Here is a 12,103-nt window from a genome sequence, read left to right on the forward strand (position 1 = left end):
TGCTCTTGTAGTGGCTGCCTCTTGAGTGTGGCCTTTCTGAGACAATGCTAGCCAACCACTCTACACTGGTTTACTTTACTAAGCTCCTAGAGCTGGAGCTTAAAATACCGCACATCCGTATAATCAAACTATATATTATAAACTACCTATTTTAAAGTGTTTAAAAGTAAGTTAGGTACATTTTAACAGTGTCTAATATGTACGGGTGTTCTGTAAATGAGAAACTTCATGACCCGGTGACTCATTCATAGTCATATAAAGAGTAGTTAATCCAATTCCTAAACCCTGGGCTTCTAATGCTGAGTCCAGAGGTCTTTTCAGTATGAATAATTCCAGGCAGGTAGCAGCACTTAATGGGAAAAAAAATTATTCTGTAATGAAAGGGCCCAAAAAAGAAAAGATTAGCAAATGATTGAATGATTTCTATTTCTACTTTGAAATAAGGTACCATTTGGGGAGATTAAATATGGAAGATTTTCAGAACGTGCCATTCTAAACTGAGAACAAATTTTTGAAGGAAGTGAGTTAGAGGACTGAAGCAAAACTTAACTACTTTAGCATAAGTTCTCTGGGGAAAATTTCCAAGTATCCTACTTATAAAGTAAAAAAAAATATTCCATGGACCTTTAAACATCTGAAAAGACACCTGAAATGTCCTGATTATCTTTGTTTACTTGTATGTTTTCATATCCTGCCTGCATTTAGAAAGGACATGTCCTGATGTCTGATAAAAAGTAAAATATGTTAATACAAAACTGTTAACATGGAATGTTAAGTAATAAAGTGGGATAGAAAGGGAGAAATCAATAAATAGAAATTAAAAAGAGATACAGCAGTTGAATAATTGATTTTTTACCTTTGCTTCTTAGAAGTCAAAACAGAAGGAAACTCATACCAGCTCAGCTATCACTGGGAGAGAACATTTTTTTTTCTATCACTAGGTCCCAAGAGAAATTTTTCTTGGGATTTTTGCAAATGATAGATTGAATCACCTAATACAATTTTACAGAAAATACAGAGGCCTTTTGTGTATGGCTACTTCTTATGTCAACTCTCAGTGAAAACTTACAGCTGAGTGCTGAATTAAAATTTAGCATCAATAGGAGGTCAAAATGTTACAGTTATAATTTATAGCTTTCTAATATCCCCTTTTCACCCTTTTATGCTCAAGTGTTTTCTCAGCAATTTTGAGGAAGGACTAAAGGACTATTTATAAAGGTTGCAGCCAACGTGGAGCCAATAGGGATGGTAAATATATTTAGTGATAGAGTCAGGATATGAAAAATCTCAATAGAATGATATAGTAGGCCTAATTCAATAAGAGTCTACATGAAATCCTGCTCCTATGCCCAGAAAACGAGCTACACATGTGCAGAATCAGGGAGGAATGGCTAAATACCAGAGCCTGGGGAAAAAATCCTGGGGAATTTCAGTTGTTTTCAAAAGAAATATAAGGCAAATTGAGGGAGAGGGGCGAAAAATAAGGCTAATGTGATTAGAGAAGCACTGATACAAATATCTTGTACAGAATATGGAAAGAGGTTGGTCCAACTCTTGAGTGTGCTGTTTAGCTCACACTCTGTTGTGCTCTGATCCTGGTTCCATCTTTGTACAGAACAATAAACTCATGCAGAGATGAGCAATCTTTATGCAAGGAACATGTTGAGTTGTTTAAGGTGGAGAAGAGAGTATTTAGGGGAATGATGACTGTCTTCAGCTGTCCTCCATTGTGCAATGACAGAACCAAGACCAATGGGTTAAAGTCACAGGGAAGGCAGATTTCAGCTTACTGTAATAAAGAGCTTTTAAACTCTTAAAGCTCTCTACATGGAGAAAGACTAAGTCATAAGGCAGTATGTGCCCATCATTTGAAGTTTTAAGCAGAGATAGAAGACCACCTGAGTATTTCAAAGTATGTGTACCATGTAGAGGGTTGAATAGTTGGCCCCAAGGTCCATTTTAAGTCCATGACTAAGTGATTCTATGTCTTCAAATGGAATTTTGCTGAGACCACAATATAACCCTCCATACAAATACACACCACCTTATACTGTGAGGCAGATAAGTAGGCTCTGCCTATACTCTGTGTACCCTATTCATGAGACATTTTTTCCTAACTGGAAAGATTAGAAATCTACTACAATATACTTTTTATTTATTTAGCACTTTACAGTTTATTATCAGTGTTTACACAGTATTCTCCTATTTGTTCTTCAAAAAAAAAAAAAAAAAACAGTCTCATGAAATGGATAGGGCCAGAATGTTCCCTCCCCTCTCTCTCTTTCTCTCTGTCTTACACACACAAATGCACACACAGTTTCACACCCAAACAGACACACATAAAATAAATTTCAACTTTTACTGCAATGATAGCTGATGATTACCAAGTGTAATAACTGGTGATTTTAAAAAACAATCCCAGTGAGATCTGAATAAGCTCTGTGGATTGTACCAATACCAATTTACTGGTTTTAATGTTATGCTTTAATTTTACAAGATGTTAATATTGGAGGAAGCTGGGTAAAGGGTGCAAGGGACATCCATGTACATTCTTTCAACATCCTTTAAATCTACAATTATTTCATATTTTTTTAAAAGGCAGAAAGTCCAAAAGAATTAACCTCAATTATGGTATCCTACTGGTACTGATGGGAGAGAAGACAGAGGACAGAAAGTTATTATAAAATACAAGCATCAGAACTTTAAAAACGTGCTATGTGGAAAAGAGATCTTCATTAGCTTCTGAAATCCAAACATTGTTTTAGAGCAACATTGGTGGGAAAATTCCAATTAAATTTGCCTAGCTCTGTAGTTAAAACTAAATAAAGCTGTCGATACAGTGTGTGCACATTGCTAATTAATTTTTAAGCATAACAGATGAATGAATAAAAGTTTAGGTATGGAACAGAATAAATTGTTTTCCTGGAATCTGGCTTTTTTTTTTTTCTGATTTTATAAATACCGAGTTAAGGGTGAGTACTCACAGCCCAGATTATTTATGCAAAATGGCTGTCAGGTGTAGGATGAAGAGGAAACAAAAGCTAGAATTCCAGATCTGAGCTGTGCAAAGCTATAGCATCCCAGAGGGGAAATCAGTATTAAGATCTTATTTATCTATTGTCTGAACAAAGAGGAAACACAAACAAAAGCATTTTTAATTGCTATGAAATACACTGCAAGATTTCTACGAAAATTTAAGCACCACAATAAAATGTGTGCTCCATTGATGGCAGTAATTTTTGTTCATTACCTTACCGCCAGTACTTAGCCAGTACCGCTTAGAACAGTTCCTGCATATAGTCAAAGCTCCATAAATATTTGCTGAATGCCAGGCACTGCTGTAAGCACTCTACATAATGAATTTCTTATTTCTCCATTCTATTCTGTGGTAGGTACTACAATTATCACTCTCATTTTTTTGCAAATGAGGAAACTGAGGAAAAGAAAGATGAAGTAACTTGCCCAAGCTCATAAAATGGCAGAGCTGGATATCCTAACTCAGGCAGTCTGACCTTATTAATCATAATTTAAGGTCAATAAATATAATATCTTAGCCATTAATAAATTAGTACTTTCATGTATGATGTAGAAAAGATCAAGTTTTCTTAATCTTTATGGATTTGCATAAGTGAATTTTTGGTGGAGAGAGAGTTGTTTTTCTCAGCTGCTCATAAGGAACTTGGACCTTTAAAAAATTAAGAACAATTCTGAAGATAGCAATGTTTTGAAAAGGAGTTGCTTTAATTCAAATGCCCCAGAATACTGAGGAAGTGTACAGACTTTGGTTCCAATGTGTTTGAATTGTTCCATACATGCCTAACCCATCATTCCACTTTGCAACAGCACCAGAGAATGGCCTGAACAGCCACTCTCCCTGGGCCGGCTGAACAGCCCTGGCCCACAAGCACTCTCTAAAACCACTTGGCCCTCAGAGGAGTAAGGCAGAACCTCTGCCTTCAGTTCCCCTGTAGGCCTGACATGAGGATCCTCAGCTTAATTCTATGCTAAGAGGCCTCCATGCTAAGTAAAGCTATTCTCACATCCTCTCTGTGCCTAGAAGTCCTTAGCAGATTCTTTACCTTTCTCAGCAGCTGAGTGGGAGGTTGTTTGGGTTATAATTAAATAGGAGTGCAAGCTGGAATTTCAGCTAAGTGCTGAAAATTTTTGTTATCCGGATGACATCATTGTGACACTTCACTCATTTGTGAAGGAGCCAAGAGAAGTACAATTACGTTGTTTTATCCCGGTCACTTTCAGAAGGGCACAAACAACGCAGCATGATCATTTTGCAACGCTGAGCAGACAGTGCTCTCGTCCCCTTCATTCTGAGTTGGCTCATGATAAGAGATCTTTTAATTTCTGAAGCAGAACAGGGAAATATTGCGCTATCCCAATAGAACAGGTAACAACAGCTCACAGGCTCGAACTGCTGTATTCCCACCCTGTGACTTCAGCACCAGGTGTATTGGCTCTCACTCCTTAATAGGCCAACTTGAACTTTGAGCATACACCAGGATTGTGCTGCTAAAACTGACTGAAAATGTATCAATGCCAGAATACACACAGTTGATCAGAACACATTCACACTTAATTGATGCAGAAGTACAAGTCTCTACATGAGGAAAACATCGCCATACATGGGATCAGACTGACCTAAATCCTTATTTAGCTTGCTGATAATGGGGCATTTGACTATTTAATTTAGTTACTAGTGCAGTCTCTCCAATAGTTATTTTTACCATTTGTTGTTTCATTTGACTATTCAATTTAGTTACTGAGTACGGTCTTTTTCATAGTTATTTTTTGTTGTGTTTTCCTCATTTTTGTGCTGTTATTTTAGCAAAGGTTTTAATTCATTCAACAATTATTTGTAGAACAATTATTATGTGCCCACTATTGAACTAAGCCCTGGATATAGAGAGGTGAACAAAACAGAAAGGTTCTAACACAAGGAAATGGTGAATGCCTGAGGTGGTGAATACCCCAATTACCCTGATTTGATTAATTCACATTGTATGCCTGTATCAAAACATCACATGTACCCTATAAAGAGATACAACTATTATGTACCCATAAAAATTAAAAAATTTTAAAAATCCAGAAATGTTCATAACCCTCATGGAACTCTCTGCCTGGTAGAGCGTAAGAAGATGATGATGATGATGATGATGATGATGATAACAATAAATATATACATATAAATGTTTATGTAACAGTGATGATCTATCCACCAGTTATCCCAGCCTAAGAGAAATGCCTCCGATGATTCTGTTCTGTTACACATTGGTCAGAATAATGAGGTTATTCACTCCATGTATTAGTTGCCTATGGCTGCTATAACAAATTGCCACAAACTTGATGATGTAAAACAGAAATTTATTATCTCACATTCCTGGAAGCCAGAAGTCCCAAATCAGTTTTACTGGCCCAAAATCAAGGTGTCAGCCAGGCCATGTTCCCTCTCAAGACACTAGGGGAGAATCAGCTTCTTGCTTCTTCCAGCTCCTGGTGGCTGCTGACATTCTTTGATTTGTGGCCATGTCACTCCAATCTCTATCTGCATGGTAATATTACCTTCTTCTCTTCTATGCCCAATCTCCCTCTACTTCCCTCTTATAAGGATACTTGTGATCACATGTAGGACCCACTGAGATAATGCAGGATAACTTCCCCAACTCAAGATCCTTAACCTACAGGACCTGGTAACTTTAGGAGCTTATCCAGCCTTCTACAATGTGTAAATATCATAAATCCACAGTGCTTACAAGTGTCCAGGGCTATGGAATGAGACCAGTTCACAAACTATGGGCATGTTGGTTTTACACTCAGAACTGCATATGTTGAGTATTTTCCACTTCTGGTTCTAACAACGCAATTTTTCCCTTACACTTTGGCACTTTGCTCATTTTACTGCTCCCTATCTAGTCAGTAAAGCCCTTCAGACTCTTCCTCCTTTCCCCAGCCCCAATTTTATCTAGTCTTAGATGAGAAAAAAAAAAAAAAACTGATATGAAAACATGCAATTCTCTCTTTCTGCTTATAATCAAAGGCTTTCAGCCTTGAGTCCTTTTTTGCTCCCAAGGTGTAGGCTAAAGGAAGCAGAGGGGGAGGGGAAATACACAAAGAGTACAAATTTATACTTCAGGATATAATACTGCCTCATGATTAAACACGGTGACAAGTGTTACAGAGAAAAAAGAATAAGAAAACAAAAAGCCGTAGAACAGAACAAGAGGAGTTACTTTTAATAGTATTAGTAATGTCCTCTTTGAAGGGTGACATTTAAACTAAGATTAAGGATAAGGAAGAGTCCGTTGACATGAAAAGAAAGGGCTTACGTGAAGTTCCCAAGGTAAGAAAGTCCATGACTTGCCTTGTAGGAGGGGTTGAAAGAAAACCAGGGCAACTAGGGCATAGACAGTGGGATAAGATGAGGCTGAGGAGTTGACTGGGAGTCAACCAACAGGGGTTTATAGGTGATAACCAAAAGGTTTCATTTTATTTTAAGTGCAATAGGAATCTCAATGTTGTGCATCAATTCTGAAATCTGGTGATATGCCAAGGTTTTCTAATACTTCCTGAGGCTATTCACTAAGAAATGAAATATATTATACTTTTTTGTCTATTTTAGTTTATTATTTTTTCTAAATTACTGGGCTAGGATCTGACATGATTACAACATTAGGGGCAATTTTCCTTCTTTCTATTGTTACCTTTAAATGTAAATTAGAAACTTTTACTTTATTGTCAATTTATATTTCCAGCATATTAAAAGGGACTTATTAAATTTCAAGTTCTTATAGTTTTCTCAGGAGTTAAGGGTACTGTAACCATAATGTGGTCATTTACTCTTTGCGATTCTATGTTATCATATGTAAAGCAGAAATAGCAGTGGCTTTGTCACGGGACTAATCTGAAAGTTAAATAAAAGAAAGTATGTAAGAGTGTCTGCCATTATGCTGCATGCCTCTTACATACCCAATCACTGTTAATTCCTTTCCTTTAAGTCGGGTAATAGTCTTCTCCTACCTTACAATTTTGTCTGCATGTACAGTTAAATTCTCAGCCCTGTTTAAGTCAGTCCCTCTGTTTTCTATTTACTTAAAAAGACAATAAAAGTCCCCTAGTGAATACTCTAATTGCAGAGGCAGTTGTTTCCCTGTCATTAACTGGTTGATTATGGGCAAGTCATTGGAATTTCTGATGTCTTTACATCTGCAAAAGTGATGGAACAACACCTGTCCTAACTACTTTTGCTAATAGTAATCAAGGTAAAGAAGAGAAAAGATAAACACAGCATCAGCAAAAATAGGACTTGATGTTTTCACAATAACACAGCATTATTGCTATGTTATTAAACAGCCTTGTCATCAAGCCCCCGGGTGAGTCTCCCCATATTTCCCATTGCAACATGTTTCCATGTTTCCTGTTGAAAAATCTTAATTTACAAAAGCAGGAAATATAAACCAAGTAATGATCCTTCTTCTGTTCTAGCTGAGAAATGTGTGGTTCATCTCAAATGAATAAAGTGTTATCTTCAAATTTTATGCTGGTTCACGTTCTGGCATCATTTATGCTTTGTGGAACTCATCAAACCCAATTACCAGTTATTGCTTTAACCATTAGTGAAGAAGCCAATGATTCAATTTAAGCCTCCAACTTGCTTGGGAGAACATTCTTCCAACTTATTAATGTTGGTCTAAAGATTGCTGGCATCAGCCTAAGCAAGGTTGGAATGTTATTAATATACTGCAACTACACGAGTCTACCTAATGAAATGCAAGCTAAGGGTTTGCACAATTTTCTATAATCAATTTTTATCTTGTTCTGTTTTTAATTATATCTCAAAAACAGAAGACGCTAATACAGATGGAAACAGATAACACGTCATAAGCTACAAGTGCTTGCTGAGGCGTTGGTGTGATATAGTGAAACGCTAACTCAAATATTAGTTGCTGAGTCTCAGATATGGAAAATACAGTAAGTCTTGGCAGTTGTGAGGCTAGACCCACACCTTTCTAAGTTCGGCCATGAGGTGTGACCTATTTTAATAAAGTTGCAGACTGTGTCACATTGGGCCATGGGCCCTCCGTCCTTGGTGTCCTTTCTCTTCTCTCATAGATACAGAATCATTAGTAGTTTATTTTATCATTGCCAACCTTACTCTGAAATGTAAATTACTGACCTAGCCCATCAGTGTCACTAAAACACTCCTCAAGAGAAGTCATGTTTTCTATTCATAGATGTGCCTATTATTACCAACAACTGTGTAAATATGTAGCATAGTTTAAGACTTGAGAAAATAACTTTGAATATGAACCAAAGCATGAGACTTTAGATTCTAGAGCCAAAGTCTGTATATGTAGTAATTGTGTGTCTGATGGGACATGAATTTAAATCATTGCAAGGCTGGTATGTACAAGAGTTGATCTCTTCACATCAGCCTGAGCCTAGCTGATCACCCAGCACTTGCATCTCAACTCAGCTTTTTCATTCTGAACTCATCACCACATATGCAGTGGTCACTACATGTTCAGAAATCTAGTAAAATAGAGAAGTTGAGGATTCTGGGCAGTCTGTGGGCTTCTACCTCTGAAATCCAAGGGAACATGACACTGTACTAAATTTGGTTTTACAGAGGGCTCTCCCTGAATTAGGAATGATAAATTTGACTATTACAGGGTCCAGGGGGAGATTAGATAAGTAAGTAGAGGTAACCAAGTGGGAATGGTGGCAATCTATAGAAGAAATGCCCCATCACAGTTCCAGCTAGTTGTTGTTACTGGGGAATGTAGATGGTCTGGCAGATAATTCAGAATTTAAAAGCAAACACACAACACCTTCTGCCTTTGTAAAGGCGTTGATATATAAATAGGATCTTAAAGAATAAATTGTTATCTATGGAACTGTTAGAGTGACTAGGTTGATGGATGGTATTCTAGGCAGAGGGAACAACATATAGATAAACATATAAGAAACATGTTTGTAGCTAAAGAGTAGGATTGGGGGAATGGGCAGGAGCTGTGTCATGGAAGGTCCTGTAAGCCATCATAAGGAGCCTGGACTTATAATTTGAAGGTGGTAGGAAATGGCCAAAACAACATGGTTTTATTTACATTTAAGTAAGTTATTCTGGCAACTGCCAGCGTGTGGGCATGGGGTATGTGAAGGCATGGAGGACAAACTGGAGGAGGGGAGATAACCAGGAAACTTTTAGGAGTTCAGCAGAGACGTGATAAAGATACTAACTGGAAGAAGAGCAATTAGGATGCAGAGAAAGAAAGAGATTTGAAAACTGCTTTGATGGTAACAGTACCATAAGCAAGAACTGGAGATTGACTGGATGTGGGAGGTGAAGGATAGGGAATTACCAAGGGCATCTCAGGTTTCTGATACGGATCTTGCCTCTTGTTGATAAAGGACAAAAGAGGGTTCAGGTGAGAGAGTGAGGAGCTCAAGACTCAGCAGTTTGTGGTGCCTGGGGGTCTTCTATGTAACAGAGCATAAGGGCAAAGGTTTTAATTTAGTTTTGTTTTTTGCAAGGTGTAAGTTTAACCTTAGTTAACTGAGATCTATTAATCTGACAGCATTTTAAAGTAGAAAAGTTTTTCTTTTTTTAATTCTACTATGTAAACCTTTCACTTAATTACATTTGTCAACCAGGATTTCTCACCCTTGGAACTACTAATATTTTGAATGGGATAATTCTTTGTTGGGGAGGCTGCTCTGTGCATTGTAGAATGTTTACCCTGACCAGTAACACCCCCCACTCCAGTCGCAACAATCAAAAAATGTCTTCAGACATTGGCAAATGTCCCCTTAGAGGGGAAATCATCCTTGGTTGAAAACCACTATTGTACACTAAATTAGTACATTTTCATAAAAACTGTTGCAAACCAAATAGCAGCTGCACTAATTAAAATCTAAAAAATGCACACATTGTACAGTGTATGGTGTATGTGAACAGAATGAACTTCTACCAAACCATAGCACATAAGGAATTCCACAAATGAGGATCATTTGGGAAAAGAGAACTCATCCAAGGCTTGTCCCTGAATCGAGGGCTCTGTGAGGAGGAGCAGCACCACAGTTGATCCTGATTCCCGTGTATGACAAAGGCAAAGCGATTGACAGCTCACCATTATGACATTTGTCATCAAATCTGTCTCTGTAGGCAAACAGAATTATCAGAATATCACTTTAAAGTCTTCAATCAGGCTGCCAATAAGATTTATTAACCAGGGGCCATGCCTGGCACTGGAAAAGGAACAATTTAAAGAAAACATACATCATACCCTAAAGGAGCTTACTTTTATCTAATTCTCCTAGAAACATCAAGTTAAGTTTTTCATATGTAGAAATGGCTGCATTACTCATAAATGGCCTTAGCTTTAGCTTTGAGGAATTTGTGGAAATATTGTGCAGATATGTCATAAATAGAAATATGCCCATTCTGCCTATGTTTAGAAGGCACAGTGTCTATTTGACTACTCACCAAAGTCTGTAACCAAAGTCCACAGGGGCCCTGAATGCACACACACGCGATCTCTCTCTCTCTCTCTCTCTCTCTCTCTCTCTGTTTTACTGTGGATCTGAAATTAATTCGGACACCAGGCTAGAGGGTGGACAGCTGCTCATCTTGAAATTCCCCGTATTTCTGTATCCATGATCTGTTTAATTTTTTTAATCTAAATTAAATTATAACTATTATGTTGCTATTCACTCTTAAGTAATGTAAGAGAAACTTTAAATATCACTGTCCATGCTGTAGCAACTTAGATGCAGCTAATTGCCACATGAACAGTGCACACACCATTTCACCGGAGTCCTCTTTTATTACATGAAATTGGCAGGGGGGATAATGCAAAGCTGTACGATGTGGGTTATCAGATCACACATCCTTTTATGGTGACAGTATTTGTAGTTGTTTAAAATGTTTTCCTCCAGTTATATTGACCATAATTTTGCACATAATTGGGATGTTTCACAAAGAAACCCAATCACTTTTAATTTGCTTGGCCTCTATTAAATTCATTCATTTTTCTAGAAAAGGATCAAAAATTTAACTATGTGCAACTTTTAATATGTATGTTTACTTTGCAAATAAGACATATCGCATATAGTCATAAAACTTTCCTCTGATACACTTTCATTTATCTGTAGGAATGTGAGGCCTTGAATCAAATTTTTAATGTTAGCTATGTTTGTTGTGTTACTCCACATAGATCCAAGCACAGTCATCTGCTTTCTCCAATAGAGTAGCTGCTCAGTTACTCCAGCAAAGCCTTAATTTGAGAGATTTTAGATAGAGCAATAAGTTGACAAAATATACATAAATACCTTCTATCTGGAGCACGTGTGTGGCCAAACAAGGTTGTATAAGACTGTCTGAACATAGTTTTAATAGTCATTCATTTAGTCACTCAACAATTTTTTATTAAGCATCTACATTGTACTATTTCAGGCAGTCAGGATTCTTTGGTGAAACAACAAAAAAAGAAGATCAAGAAAGAATCCTTGTCTTTGTGGAGTTTACATTCCAGTAGGGCAGATAAGCAGTAGCAAAATAAATAAGCAAACACATATAATAATATTAGATGATGGCAAGCGCCAAGGAAGAAAAAGTAATCAGTACAGTGTAAGGAGAGTGGGGAATGCCATAGCAGGGAACGGGGACAGTGTGCGGTGCTGGTCTAAGTAGCCTCAGTGAGAAGGTGATATGTGGGGAGAGGATCAAAGGAGGTAAGGGAGTTGAGCCACCCGGTGTCTAGGGAAGAACATTCCATCCAGAGGAAGGAGTTGGCCCAGAGGTGGAAGAGCACTGGCACTGGAGAAGCCACAGGGAGGCCAGAGAAACTGGAGTGGAGTGAGGTAGAGGGGAGAAGGAGAAGAGTTCAGTGATAGCAGCTCACATATTTTCTTTTCTTTTTAAATTTTTTTGCTAATTAAAAAAAAAATCAACTTTTAAAAAACATATCTCCTACTTGATATATATGCCACTGCATTAGAATGGTAGTTTTAGAATCCCTAGACATTAGGTTTAGAAATAAGGCAGGCACCCCCGAGTGCAGTAACAACATGCATGGATAACAAATGTAACAGA

General features: G+C 37.5%; 1 protein-coding gene across 1 annotated transcript in view; it reads left to right on the forward strand.

Annotated features, from left to right (window-relative positions):
- The window catches only part of LIN7A (lin-7 homolog A, crumbs cell polarity complex component), a 118,976-nt gene that overhangs the window by 83,660 nt on the left and 23,213 nt on the right, over positions 1 to 12,103 (forward strand). The window lies entirely within an intron of this gene.

Source organism: Lemur catta, chromosome 6, assembly GCF_020740605.2.
Source record: "Lemur catta isolate mLemCat1 chromosome 6, mLemCat1.pri, whole genome shotgun sequence".
Classification (NCBI taxonomy): Eukaryota; Metazoa; Chordata; class Mammalia; order Primates; family Lemuridae; genus Lemur; species Lemur catta.